Genomic DNA, 13,667 nt, shown 5'->3' with positions numbered 1-13,667 from the left:
TGTATACAGAATGTATATCGGGTGTATACTTCTCACTCCGCCCCCTCTTTTTTTCTTCTCTCTATCTAGTTTTTCCTCTCTTTTTTTCCACCCTTCTTCCTAAATTTTCTCTTCTATTTATAGCAAAATTTTCGAAATTTTCAGATTTGTTTTTTATTATTTTATTATTTTTTTAATTAAAAGAAATCCCACTTACAAATTGCTTTTATTTTTTTAGAAAAAGAAATCCCACCTTTATTTACTTTTATTTTTAAAATTCCAACTTTAATTACTTTATCTTATTTAAAATCCCACTTTTTATTTTTTTAAAAGAGAATCTCACTTTATTTAACTTTTCTTTAAAAAAACAAACCACTATCTTTTCTTTTTCTTTTAAAAATGCTACTTTCAATTACTTTAAATTTTTTAAATTTTCAGATACCTTCATATTTATTTTTTTAATTCCAACCTTCTTTTACTTTTTAATTTTTTTAAAATTTCCACAAAACTTTTTATTTTTTTAAATTTTCTACATTCTTTTACTTTTTTTAAAAGAGAATTCCACCTATTTTTACTTTTATATTTTTTTATTCAATACTTCCCTTTTTCTTATTTTTTAAATCATTCCCGAAATTATTTTATTTTTTTTTTAAATAAATAAATAAATATTTTCGGATTTTTTTTTATATAAAAAAACAAAAAATAATAAAAAAATATTAATAGTGATAATTCACCTTTTAATTTTTTTGATATTTTTATCCTATAATAAAAAGTGTAATAAAGCTAAAATAATAGTAGGTTAAAACCCCCTAAAATATTTACATAAAAAAAGTGATAAAAAATTAAATGTTGTCAAAAATTAGGTGTTCACAGTTGCCCCTCTTTGCTCGAAAACACGAAGAGCTTTCAGGCAAAGATAAAGTAAACAATGCGACTAATTTTTGATCATATCGTTATTCAAAATAGGAAGAAAATAAAAAAGGAAAGGCGCAACCGAGTCCTAGTTTTGGATAGCCTATATATCCCTGGTTATAAGGGAATCAGGTCGCGTGTAGTTCAGAAAGTTTTGGTAGCTGGGACTACCATGGGACTGCGATGTTGCTGTTACTGCTGTTGCATGCTGTTACTACTGCTTTTCGATCTCCTTATTATACCATTGCTAGAAAGAAAACAAGAAGTTATATTAAGCTATGATCTATGAATTACAAAGATTTATTCTCGAGCTTGGTCATGTGACTGTTGCTGCCTTGTTGCTTTGTGTTTCCTAATGTATTTCTTTACTTCTAGCTCGACTTGTAGTCTTCCTTCTGATTTCTGCTGGGGATTTTTGTTGTAACCCTCTGCTTTACTGACTTCAAACTTCAATGTATTCCTCTGTTATATGGGCGGACTCCCAACTTCAAAACTTGAAATGTAAATACTGAAATGTATTCCTCTGTTATATGGGCGGGCTCCCAACTTCAAAACTTGAAATTTAAAGACATAAATGTATTCCTCTGTTATATGGGCGGGCTCCCAACTTCAAAACTTGAAATTTAAAGACAGCGGGCTCCCAACTTCAAAACTTGAAATTTAAAGACAGAAATGTATTCCTCTGTTATATGGGCGGGCTCCCAACTTCAAAACTTGAAATTTAAAGACAGAAATGTATTCTCTGTTATATGGGCGGGCTCCCAACTTTAAAACTTTAAAATTTAAAGACTGAAATGTATTCCTCTGTTATATGGGCGGGCTCCCAACTTCAAACTTGAAATTTAAATCGCCATTCTGTTCTTCAGGGTGGCTCCTGACCTCAACAATAACTTCGAAAATAAATCGTCATTCTGTTCTTCAGGGGTCTCCTGACCTCAACAACAAATTTGAAAAATAAATCTCCATTCCTTTCTTCAGGCGGGCGAGATTTCAACAACTTCGAAAAATAAATCGTCATTCTGTTCTTCAGGGGTGCTCCTGACCTCAACAACAACTTTAAAAATAAATCGCCATTTTGTTCTTCAAGTGGGCGAGATTTCAACAACTTCGAAAAATAAATCGCCATTCTGTTCTTCAGGGGGGCTCCTGACCTCGACAACAACTTTAAAAATAAATCGTCATTCTGTTCTTCAGGGGGGCTCCTGACCTCGGCAACAACTTTAAAAATAAATTGCCATTCTATTCTTCAGGGGAGCTCCTGACCTCGACAACAACTTTAAAAATAAATCGTCATTCTGTTCTTCAGGGGGGGGCGAGATTTCAACAACTTCGAAAAATAAATCGCCATTCTGTTCTTCAGGGAGGCTCCTGACCTCGACAACAACTTTAAAAATAAATCGTCATTCTATTCTTCAGGGGGGCTCCTGACCTCAACAACATTTTCCTTCTAACTTGAATTATCTTTCTTCAAAACTACTTACCTTAAAACTTGTACTGTCTTCTCTGTGGACTGCTGGGGATAACACTGCAAACCGCTAAGTAACACTGCTGGGATAACACTGCTGAGGATAACTCTGCTGAGTAAAATATGATATCTTACTCCTTCCAAGACTACTTCCTTTAAGTAGGATGTTTCATTCCTCTGCAAACTGTTTCCTTTTGCAAAACTGGTCTTTCTCTTCTTCTTTTTTCTTTTCTTTTTTTTTCTTCTTTTTTTTAAAAAAAAAATCTTTCTTTAGTTTTATTATTATTATTATTATTATTATTATTATTATTATTATTATTATTATTATTATTATGATTTTTTGTTTTGTTTTGTTTTGTTATCTTCTTCCTTCGAAGACTACCTCCCTTAAAACTCGTTTTGCCTTCTCCCGAAAAACTGCTGGGGATACCGCTTTTCACCAAACTTGTGTTATACTTCCCGAAAATTTTCGAAATGAACGAAAATTTTCTGCCCCAGTTTGACAATCTTTCTTGTGACGCATCTTTCCGTCATCGGTAGCATTCCTTGTCCCCGCTTCAAATCAAAGAAAATTTGGGCAGTTTAGAACGTGGTGGTTGGTTGTGATACTCCTGCTAGGGATGCCATCAACCATTCTTCATCTATGCATTGTCTGTCCATCTTGAAGCTTGGGCTGATACTTTCTGACCTTCTTGACGATTCCTTATTCCCAAACCTCTTGACCATTTTCCCAGTCTCCTTATCTAACCTCATGTATTTTCATGACAGCTGATTTCACTTGCAGATCTTGCATGTTCATTGATTAACCACTTTCTTTGTTTATTCGTGTCACTGAAAACAACCTTTTCTGTTGGGGATATCCCTCTTCTTTTGTGGCATAGCTCGGAAACTGGAATTTCCCCGACCTTTTAGTCTCATATGAATTTTCCAAATCATGCCCATTGCTCTCCGCGTTGTTCTTTCTTGATTTGTCCACGGGCCTTGGCCTTGAGGTCTATAACCTTTGATTTCGGCGAGGATATCCCTCTTGACACTCGTCCATCCTTTTGTCAATCCCCTCTTGCTGGGGATATCTTTCTTGACACTGGCCTCGCGCTTGTTCCTTGCTGACTATACCACTTGGATATACTAGTCAGATCTCGTCTTGCATAATTGGAAAGTTGATGGCAGATTTTGAAGTCATTTCTCACTTGTTCTGACCAAACAGACTCTACTGGGAAATTTTTCTATGAAAGGATAAAGATAAAAAGGAACAGAATAAAAGACAAAGGAAAGAGATGACTCTCTAATGAGGAAACTATAAAATAAAAACCTATCAAATGCGGATACCAACTCTAATGGTCATGACATGCACATATGGCTATCCTCTGTCGTTAATCGCCTTTCACAACTTTCGTCTGGTGATTTCCATCTGATTCTCAATCTTTATTCGACTTGTAGTACCCGAAGGGTTTTCACTGTCAAGCCTCTCTCATTTTGGTTTTTCTCTCAACTTTCATCGCCTTATGGTGCCCGTGAAGATTTTCACCTATAAGACTCTTTCATTTGTATCACTTTCCAGCTGGGGATTTGGAGTGTTGCTGATATGACTCTCTCTGCTGGGGATTCTTTTCGGCTATCAATTCATTTCCAGTCCATGATCCTTTTCTCTGTTGGGAATCAGGGTGCTATCCCCGACTTCCGTTTGTATGACTTGGCATCTTTCGAAGACTGGTCAAAAGGTCTTTCTTTGGACCGTAACGTGGGGTTTTGGATAGGGCTAGAAAGAAAGGGTATTAGCGGCTCAAAACGAATCAATTTGGGTTCAAAATTTACAACCTTCGGAACCGGCTTTCTCTACATCAAGCACAACTTCTGCCCCGGTTTCTTGCTTGGGGATTTTTTTTACACTATGTTACACTATGCACACTATGACCGAGCCGTGAAGCGCCTACGTATCCTCTTTGAGGAATCAGGTCAAACGTAGTTCCCAATTCCTTTTTATTTATTTTTTTCATTTACCTATTATTTTCTTTTCTTTTCTTTGTTTTCCTCATTTCTTGTTTTTGTTGTTGTTTTTGTTGCATTCTTTTTCTTCTTTTTTTTCACGTTTGTGTTTCCAACCTTTGCTATTGATTCCGAACGAGGGGTATGAAAGAAAATGAATAAGGCTCAAAAGGGGTAACGAAGGATAAAGTGTTTAGGTAGCAGAATAAAATGCCTTCGTCATTCCAGTCTTCAAAACATGCCAAGTGCAAACAGCACAATTAAACAAAGATTTGTAGCCTCTTCCGATGGTGCTGGACTTGACAATTATATTCACACATTTGCTTTTTCATTTATCATCTCTAAAGCACAGTTGGGCAACACTCTCACTCTCGACCCTCATGTCAACTTGGCGAATCCTGCCTTTAACGATTTTCTTTATGTTTTACTTGCCCCAGTTCCACATGACTCAAGCTCCGAATAATCTCAAACCGTCCTTATTTCCTTTAAATGTTCTGATCACCTCTCAATGGTTTTATGATTAACTTTTAAGATTAGGCCCAAACCGTGTGCGCATGTCATGTCACTAGAATCGGCGCTGATCAAAATGATAAAAGAACTAAACAAAAAGATGACTGGAAATAATAAAAGACTAGATTTGGCATTAGACTAACGGTGAAATGGTTTGAATAATAATACAAACAAAAACAAACCAGAATAAAATCCCGAAACAAACCTGGACAAAACTAAACAAACCGTTATGACAAAAATGGAAAGATAAGAAAGTTCGACACAAGACAATATCCGGATTACAACCCTAAGAATAATCCGGACAACAGAAATGACAACAAGATAAGCCACCAAAAGCTTCTTTCTTGCTAACCAAGGAACGGAACGTCCTTCCACTTATCAAACCTGGCATCTTAGCCACCGAGCTTCGCATCGATATAGCTAAGACCACCATCCGCTTCAACATCTTCAACTTTAGTTAATATCCCATGCTCTTTATTACTGTTATCGATCGTAATCACTCCTTTGTGAATCATTCTTTCTATTTCCCTTTTCAACGAACGACAACTCTCAATGCTATGCCCTGGGACATTGGAGTGGTATGCGCATCGTGCAGTAGGATCAAAGCTTCTTGCACGTGGATCTGGAGTATATCCGGGGAGCGGCTCAATCAGGCCAGCATGTTTTAGCCTTTCAAACAGACTTGCATAAGATTCTCCGATCGGGGTGAGAGTTTTTTCTCGTTTCAGCAACCTCTCGTTCCTAAATGCTTGATTGGGCTGGAAACCTGATCCAGAGGGCTTTTGGTAGGCTTGTGAGGGTGGATAGGCATTTTGTGGAGCTGGGTATTTGGAAAGCAAAGCATGTCTTTGGGAGTTTCGTGGAGAGAAGTGGCGTTGGGGAGGGGAGTAGAGTTGACGAGTGATGGAGGTACTCGGGTGGCTGGGAAAGCTATCATAAGTGGGTTGAGATGGAGAGTATGAGGGATCATCCGTTATGGTGTTGGGTTCTTGGCTAAGGACAGAGTTCAAGAAGCTAGGCGGTGGCGGGGGTGGTGCTTTCCCAGTTATCCATGCCTGATACATGTCTGCCACATGCTGTCTCAACATTTTTACCTCTTCTACCAACCCATAGTCATGTTCAACCAATCCCTTTCGGGCATCGGTACCAACCCACTTAGCTATGTTGTTCTCTACCATTGCCTTTTGACTTTGTGTTGCAGGGAAGCGTTACTTTCAGAACCACAACCAACCACCTTTCTAAAGATTGAAAAGGGAACAAAAATGAGAGCAACCGAGTAGCGTTAGGGTTTTTCACAGATAGGAAAAATACACATTGAGGATGCAATGCAACTAGGGCGTTAACCCTTTCTATCATGCATTTGCTTCAGTTACGTGCGTCATTCCGGCGTCTTGTAATTGTGCTCTTTTTTTTAAATGGTGGTCGAATCTTATGTTGATTGCCTACGTATCATGTCCCCGCATGAATCAGACCTTGCGTAGTTCGGACCGAAAAAGATAAAAAACAATAAAATATTTTATTTTTTTGGAATTTTCAATTTTCATAATAAAACAAACATGATTACAACGGTTTAAAAACTGACCATACTAACAGATTTTGACGAAAAGACAACCTACAAACTTGAAAATCAAAACATATCACACCCTAATCAAAAGAATTACAAACTCAAAAACAAACGGCCAAATTCCTTTCCCTATTTGGTAATTTTAACCAGATGGTTGTTTTGGCAAACGTGGCCCCTTCCTAATTTCACATGAATTTTGAGGCCGTGGAGGATTATTTTATGACACTACAAACTGGTTTGTTCTTTTACGAAAATAGCCTTTCAACAACTGAAAGATACTCTAAGGCTACCTCGACAAGAACGGTTTAATACATCTCTGAAGCTGGAATGACTTATTTTGACTAAAAATCTAAGCGGTATTTACTTGACCACTAACTCTTTTTTTTTCAAATTAAAAAATAAAAAAGGCCAGGTTTTGCAAAGACGACCTTTTAGCACCTTGGCGGCGAAGATTTTAAGGTTGTGTGGGTCAACTGGCCAAAATCTAAAAAAAAATGACCCAAAGGTGGTTGTTTATACAAAGTCAGCCTTCCGGCGCCTCTTTCGGGAACATTCAGCTATATTTGACAAAAGGCGGCATCACCCGACTTATTTATGACAAAAATTAAAATTTTGACACATTTTTTTTTGTTGCTATTTTTGCAAAAGGGGAGGTTGGACCCGATGAGGGCTGCCTACGTATCTCACATCCTGTGAGAATCAAACCGGCGTAGTTCGGGTAACATAAACTAAACTTGTAAACAAGACTTCTTTCTTTTGTTTTTCAAATAAATCAAACTAAAAAGACAATTGTTTTTTCATTTTTCAAAATTTCGACAGGGTTTTGACACTACTTGGACATTGGTTTTATTTTTCTAAAAATAAGTAGTTATCTCCCTACACTGCTATTTTTCTTTTCTTTTTTTTCACAATTTTTCAAAAATTCCCGATTTCATAAGCCGGTCAGCATGCAGATCTGAAGCAAATAAATGTGCAAAACAAACAGGATGAAGCAGGATGGTCTTTTTTCATTTCAGGTTGCTTGTCCTAGACGGACCCAACCCCTGTGTTGAGTCTCCTAAGTCAAATGCAACATGATGCAAATAAACGTTCCTACTAGGGATCCGGCATGAAGTCAAGTTATTCTAGGTTCAACCTGGGTATATGTTCTAGACAGTGTACCCGAGCGGACAACTCGAGTTGAGGAAGGAGCTCCTTTCCGGGAACCAAAAGGCCAGCCGGCTTAGAAACTTTCCGAGCCTCTTTTATTTCAGGGTATGACACTAACAAAATAGGGAGTCTCAACCAGTAAGCACATCCCCGGAGGTGAGAAGAGAAGGTTTCGGCACAGTTTGTATGTACAGTTCAAATACTATCAAAGCGGTAAAAAAGCATCATTTTGCACATTTAGGCCAAAACATGTAATAAGATCAAATAATAAATAAATCCAAATATAACAATTCATCTAAGCTCGAATTCTGAACCCTGAACCAGTGGTTCTGTGTTCGGTCCCCAGCAGAGTCGTTAGAGCTGTCACACCTCCTTTTTACCCTGCGCCACCGCAAAGGGGCGCGGAAGGGAGTTTTTCCAATTAAGGGACAATCGAAACAGGATTAATTTATTTATTTCAGAGTCGCCACTTGGGAGATTTATGGTATCCCAAGTCACCGGTTGAATCCCGAATCAAGGAAAAGAATGACTCTGTTTAATAGTCTGCGCACCAGAAATCCGGATAAGGAATTCTGTTAACCCAGGAGAAGGTGTTAGGCATTCCCGAGTTCCGTTGTTCTAGCACGGTCGCTCAACTGTCATATTCGGCTTGATTATCTGATTTTATACAATTATGAACCTACATGCAAATTTTAACTGTTTACCGCTTTGTTATTATTTATTCAAAGAATTGCAACGTCGTGAGAATGCATCTCGAATTGCGCCACATAAATGTACCCGCAATTTTTGATACGTTCCAACTTCGTTGAGATTTGGATTTGGGTCACATAAATGTGCGCCCGAGTTTAGGAAAATAACATTATTAAATACGCGCCTAAAGACTAACACGTTGTTATTTTGAGAAAAGCCGTAAAGTTCGCTATGCGGCCTGTCTCGAAATCTAAGCATTCGAAATAACTATCCGTTGAGGGCCCCACAATTTGTGTATTCTTGTTTGTCGAGGCTCGTCTCATTCATTATTTTTTAAAGGAATTTGCAACGTCATGGACATGCATCTCGAACCACGTCACAATCAATGCACCCGTGATTAGCGACACATTTCTACTCCGTTGAGATTTGGATTTGGGTCACATAAATGTGCACCCGAGTTTAAGAAGATAACATTATTAAATACGCGCCTAAAGCGACTAGCGTATCATTATTTTGGGTAGGGCCGTAAAATTTGCTAAACGGCCCGTCCCGGAATCTAAGTATTTAATACATACATTTAACGAGGGCCCCGCCATTTATGTGTTTATCCAGCGAGGCTCATCTCATTTATTTTAAAAGGACAATCCTAAAGTGACTACATTTTTATTAAGTTTGTCTCTAAAAGAAAATCTCCAAATTAATTACATGCTTAAAAAAGGGACGTGACTTATTAGTTATTAGTCTAAGACAAATGCAAATGGGAAATTGTAATCGAGCTTGTACAAAGGGAGATTATTTCGTTCCTTATTCTATTAGTTAATAACACTAAAGTTGAGATTATGAATAGAACACGAGATTGACACCCGGTTGTAGACATGTGATTTTTGACCCTTCCCAAGAATTTTTACATTTTTAGCGTAAATATTTAATTTAGGTCTAATATAGCTATTTTAGCTAATTTTGACTATTTTACCTTATTTCGTCACAAAAAGAAAAATTACAAAAAAATATATATATATTTTTTAGTTTATGCGTTTCTCATTTGAAAAATACAAAAATAGTACCTTATTTTTGTACTTTATATAATTTCGAAAATTACAAAAAATAGTTACTAATGTCTTGCAGCCATTTTAATCTTTTGAAAATACAAAATTAGTACTTTGTATTTTTTTATCTTCATATAATTTCGAAAATTACAAAAAAATGGTTTCGTTAACGTTTTATAGTCATTTTAATCTTTAGAAAACACACAAAAAAATAATACTTTATATTTTATATTTATATAAAAACGAAAATCACAAAAATAGTTTTATTAATATTTTGTAGCTATTTTAATCTTGAAAAAATATTAAAAAATAGTTTTGTTTTAAATGTCAGTCTTATTTTGGTAGTTATTTTACTTACATAGGATTAATTGAACAACGTCGTGTTCTTATTCTCGGGTCTGGGCAAAAGAATAATATTTGGGTTCAAACTACCCGTTTTTAGGCCTAATTTTCGGATCTAACCCATAACAATCCAAACCCACCACACCTTACACCAACTCCAAGATAATGGGGGACATCTTTTGAAAAAGGAGGTGTGACAGCTCTGGCGACTCTGCTGGGGATGGTTCGAGAACCACTGGTTCAGGGTTAGAAATTCGAGCTTAGACAAATTGTTATATTTGGCTTTATCTGATTTTTACATGTTTTGAGCCTAATGTGCTAAATGCTGCTTTTACCGCTATGATATTATCTGAACTGTGCATATAAACTGTGCTGAAACCTTCTCTTCTTATCTCCGAGGATGTGCTTACTGGTTAAGACTCCCTATTCTGTTAGTGTCATACCCTAAATAAAAGAGGCTCGGAAAGTTTCTAAGCCGGCTGGCCTTTTGGTTCCCAGAAAGGAGCTCTTTCCTCAACTCGAGTTGTCCGCTCGGGTACACTGTCTAGAACACCGACCCAGGTTTTGAACATATAATAACGTGACTTCATGCCGGATCCCTAGTAGGAACGCTTATTTGCATCATGTTGCATTTTGACTTAGGGGGCTCAACACAGGGGTTGGGTCCGTCTAGGACTAGCAACCTGAAATGAAAATGACCATCCTGATGCATCTTACCTGCTGCTACTTGTGCATTTTTTTTAATTCAGACTTGTGTGTTGACCGATTTTTGAATATCAGGAATATTGTGAAATTGAAAAAAAGAAAGAAAAAATAGCGGTTAGGGAATTGATTGTTTATTTCTGAAAAAAAAAAAAAACAATACCCAAATACTCTCAAAACTCTGCCGAAATTTTAAGAAAATGAAAAAAAAAACAAAGTCTTATTAGTTTGTTTATTAAAAGCAAAGGAAAAAATAGAAGAAAAAAGTCGCTGTTCTGTTTTGTTTTCAAAAAAAAATATAAAAAAATAATAATTTGTCTTGCCATGAAAATGAAAATGAAAAAAGTCTTGTTTAAAATGTTTTTTTTTATTTATTTGTCTATGAAAATGCCAAAAATAAAAATAAAAATATTTTCTTTAAAAAAATCCGAAATATTTTCATTCGTTTTTCAAATTTGAAAAGAAAATTCAAAATGCAAAAATATTTTTGTAAGCATGTCTTTCGTTGAAAGTAAAATTCCAAAAATATTTTCTTTCTGCTTTAGTAGTTTTTCTTTCGAAAATTTAAAAAAAAAAAAAGTTAGTTCATTTACTTAGTCATGATCTGACCCGAACTACGCGAGTTTGATTCTCACCGGGTGTGAGATATGTAGGCAACCCTCATCGGGTCCAACCCCCTTTTTGCTAAAATAGCCAAAAACCAATAAATAAATAAAAAACATGTCATAAAGAAGTCGGGTGACGCTGTTTTGTCAAAACACAGCCAAATATTCCCGAAAGGGACGCCGGAAGGCTGACTTTGCATAAACAGCCACCTTTTGGGTCATGTTTAGGATTTTGGTCCAGTTGATCCACACAGCCTTAAAAAATCTTCGTCCTCGAGGCGCTGAAGGGCCGTGTTTGCAACACCAGGTTTTATTGTAATTTGAAAAGAAAAAAAAACAAGAGTCAGCGGTCAGGTGAATACCGTTTGAATTTTTGGTCAAAATAAGCCGAGCCAGCTTCGGCAGTGTCTTAAACCGTTCTTGCCGAAATAGCCTTAGAGTATCTTTCAGTTGTCGAAAGGCTATTTTCGTAAAAGAACGGACAAGTTTGTAAAGTGTCATAAAATAATTCTCTCCGGCCTCAAAATTCATGTGAAATTTAGAAGGGGCCACGTTTGCAAAAATAAGCGTTCGGTCGCATTTGTCAAACGGAGAAAGGAAGCTGGCCATTTGTTTTGAAGTTTGTAAATCTTTTGATTAGAATAGGTGGGTTGTTTGATTTTCAAGTTTGTAGGTCATCTTTAAACCTTTGAAACCCAGTTTGTTTTATGATGAAAATTGATAAAGAAAAAATGTCTCATTGTTGTTACCTTTCATTTGGGCCGAACTACGCAAGGTCTGATTCATGCGGGGTCATGATACGTAGGCAATCTCCATAAGATTCGACCACAACAAAAAAAAAAAGGGAAAAGTAAAAGAAAGTGAATAAATAAAAAAGGGGAAAAAGTGGAATGGAGGGTTTCCGAAACACTTGAAAAAGGCATAAATAAAAACCAGTCGGGAGGATGCACGCGGTAGGAGCAAAAACATGTTAGAAATGGTTAACTGCCTAAGAATATTGCATCCCCCAAAATGCAATTGCAATATCTGTTAAAACTCTAACGCTAACAAATTTGTTGTTTGTCCAATTCCAAACAGTTAATTGTTAAAGCGTACTGGCACCCTACCATTATCGAACAAGATCAAAAGGGATTATACCAGAAAACATGACTGGCTCAGAAAATAGTGTTGAGTCGGAAAGGGCGGCATATCGGATGCTGAAGGAGACGATGACCAATATAGAAAAAATGAGATTGGAAATGCATGAAATGCAGCTAGCCATGGCTAAGGTGCAAAAGGGGCCCGAACCACTCGTCACTCCTATTTCCCCACCGGGACACACACCGGAATACCCTTCACCCGGCCTTTCAACAAGCTTCCCCATTGCCCAATACTACCAAGGGGAAACCTCCTATAATCCCCAAGCTCCACCACCCAAACAAAACCCTCCTCCGTCAATCGTCCCCGTCTTCGGGGCACCTCCACCAGCCACACTGCAAAGATCCTCCAGCGGGCCGTTGTTTCAGGCTCATGATAACCAGTATTATCCTCCTGAACCAACCTTTAAAGCACCCGAACCATACACTTACACCCCTCACCTCCAACTCCCAGCAGAAACTGAGAGGCCGACTAAGAATCCGGAGCAGGATGAAGTGCTTCGTAAAATGAAAAGCCTGGAGCAATCTTTCTGGAGTATGCATGGATTGGGCAGCCAGGTTAGTGTGGCCTACAAAGATCTGTGCCCTTTCCCTGATGTGCAATTGCCGGTAGGTTTTAAAATGCCCAAATTTGATCTATACGAGGGGCATGGTGATCCCATGGCACATCTGCGAGGTTTCTGTAGTAAGATGAGAGGAGCAGGTGGAAAGGATGAACTTCTGATAGCTTATTTCGGTCAAAGTTTAAGCGGGTCCGCACTCGAATGGTATACGAGGCAGGATCCTAGCAGGTGGTATACCTGGGACGATCTAGCACAAGCATTTGCGGGTCACTTCCAGTATAACCTTGAGATCGTCCCAGACCGTCTCACACTGTTAAAACTTGAGAAAAAGCCTGGAGAGAGCTTCAGGGAATTCGGATTCCGTTGGAGGGAACAAGCAGCAAGAGTCGATCCACCAATGAGGGAAGGTGAAATGGTGGACTACTTCTTACAAACTTTGGAGCCAACTTACTTTGGTCACCTAGTGACGTCAGTTGGTAAATCTTTCAACGAAGTAGTAAAAATGGGCGGTATGATCGAAGAGGGACTCAGATCCAACAAAATCCTAAGCTATTCGGCGATTAAAGCAACCACTCAGGCCATCCAGAGCGACACGGGAGGTGCGCTCGGAAAGAAGAGAGAGGAGGTCGCAACAGTCGAAGAAGGTATTGGGTCCAAATCCAGAGGTCCTTCCCCTCACTACCAGCCCAGACCCCATCACCCAAATTATCCGCACACTCCATACAACCTTCCACAACCATACTACCCACCATCAGGGCAACTCCTTTCAGCCCATCATGCCCAAACCTGCCCTCGAGCTCCATATAATCCGCCTCAGTATTATCCTCCGAACAATGTCCGGCCACAGGTTCAACCATCAGGTCACCCCCTATGGCGAGGGCCAGCACCACATAATGCATTCTTGCCTTCACAACATTTTCAAGCACCCAACGACCCTAGAAAACAGGGGCATGGAGGGGAACAAAGGCAAAGAAATAGTTTCACGCTGATTGGGGAGTCCTACACAAGTTTGTTTGAA

Source organism: Nicotiana sylvestris, chromosome 11, assembly GCF_000393655.2.
Source record: "Nicotiana sylvestris chromosome 11, ASM39365v2, whole genome shotgun sequence".
NCBI classification, from domain to species: domain Eukaryota; kingdom Viridiplantae; phylum Streptophyta; class Magnoliopsida; order Solanales; family Solanaceae; genus Nicotiana; species Nicotiana sylvestris.
This window is presented reverse-complemented; position numbering follows the sequence as displayed.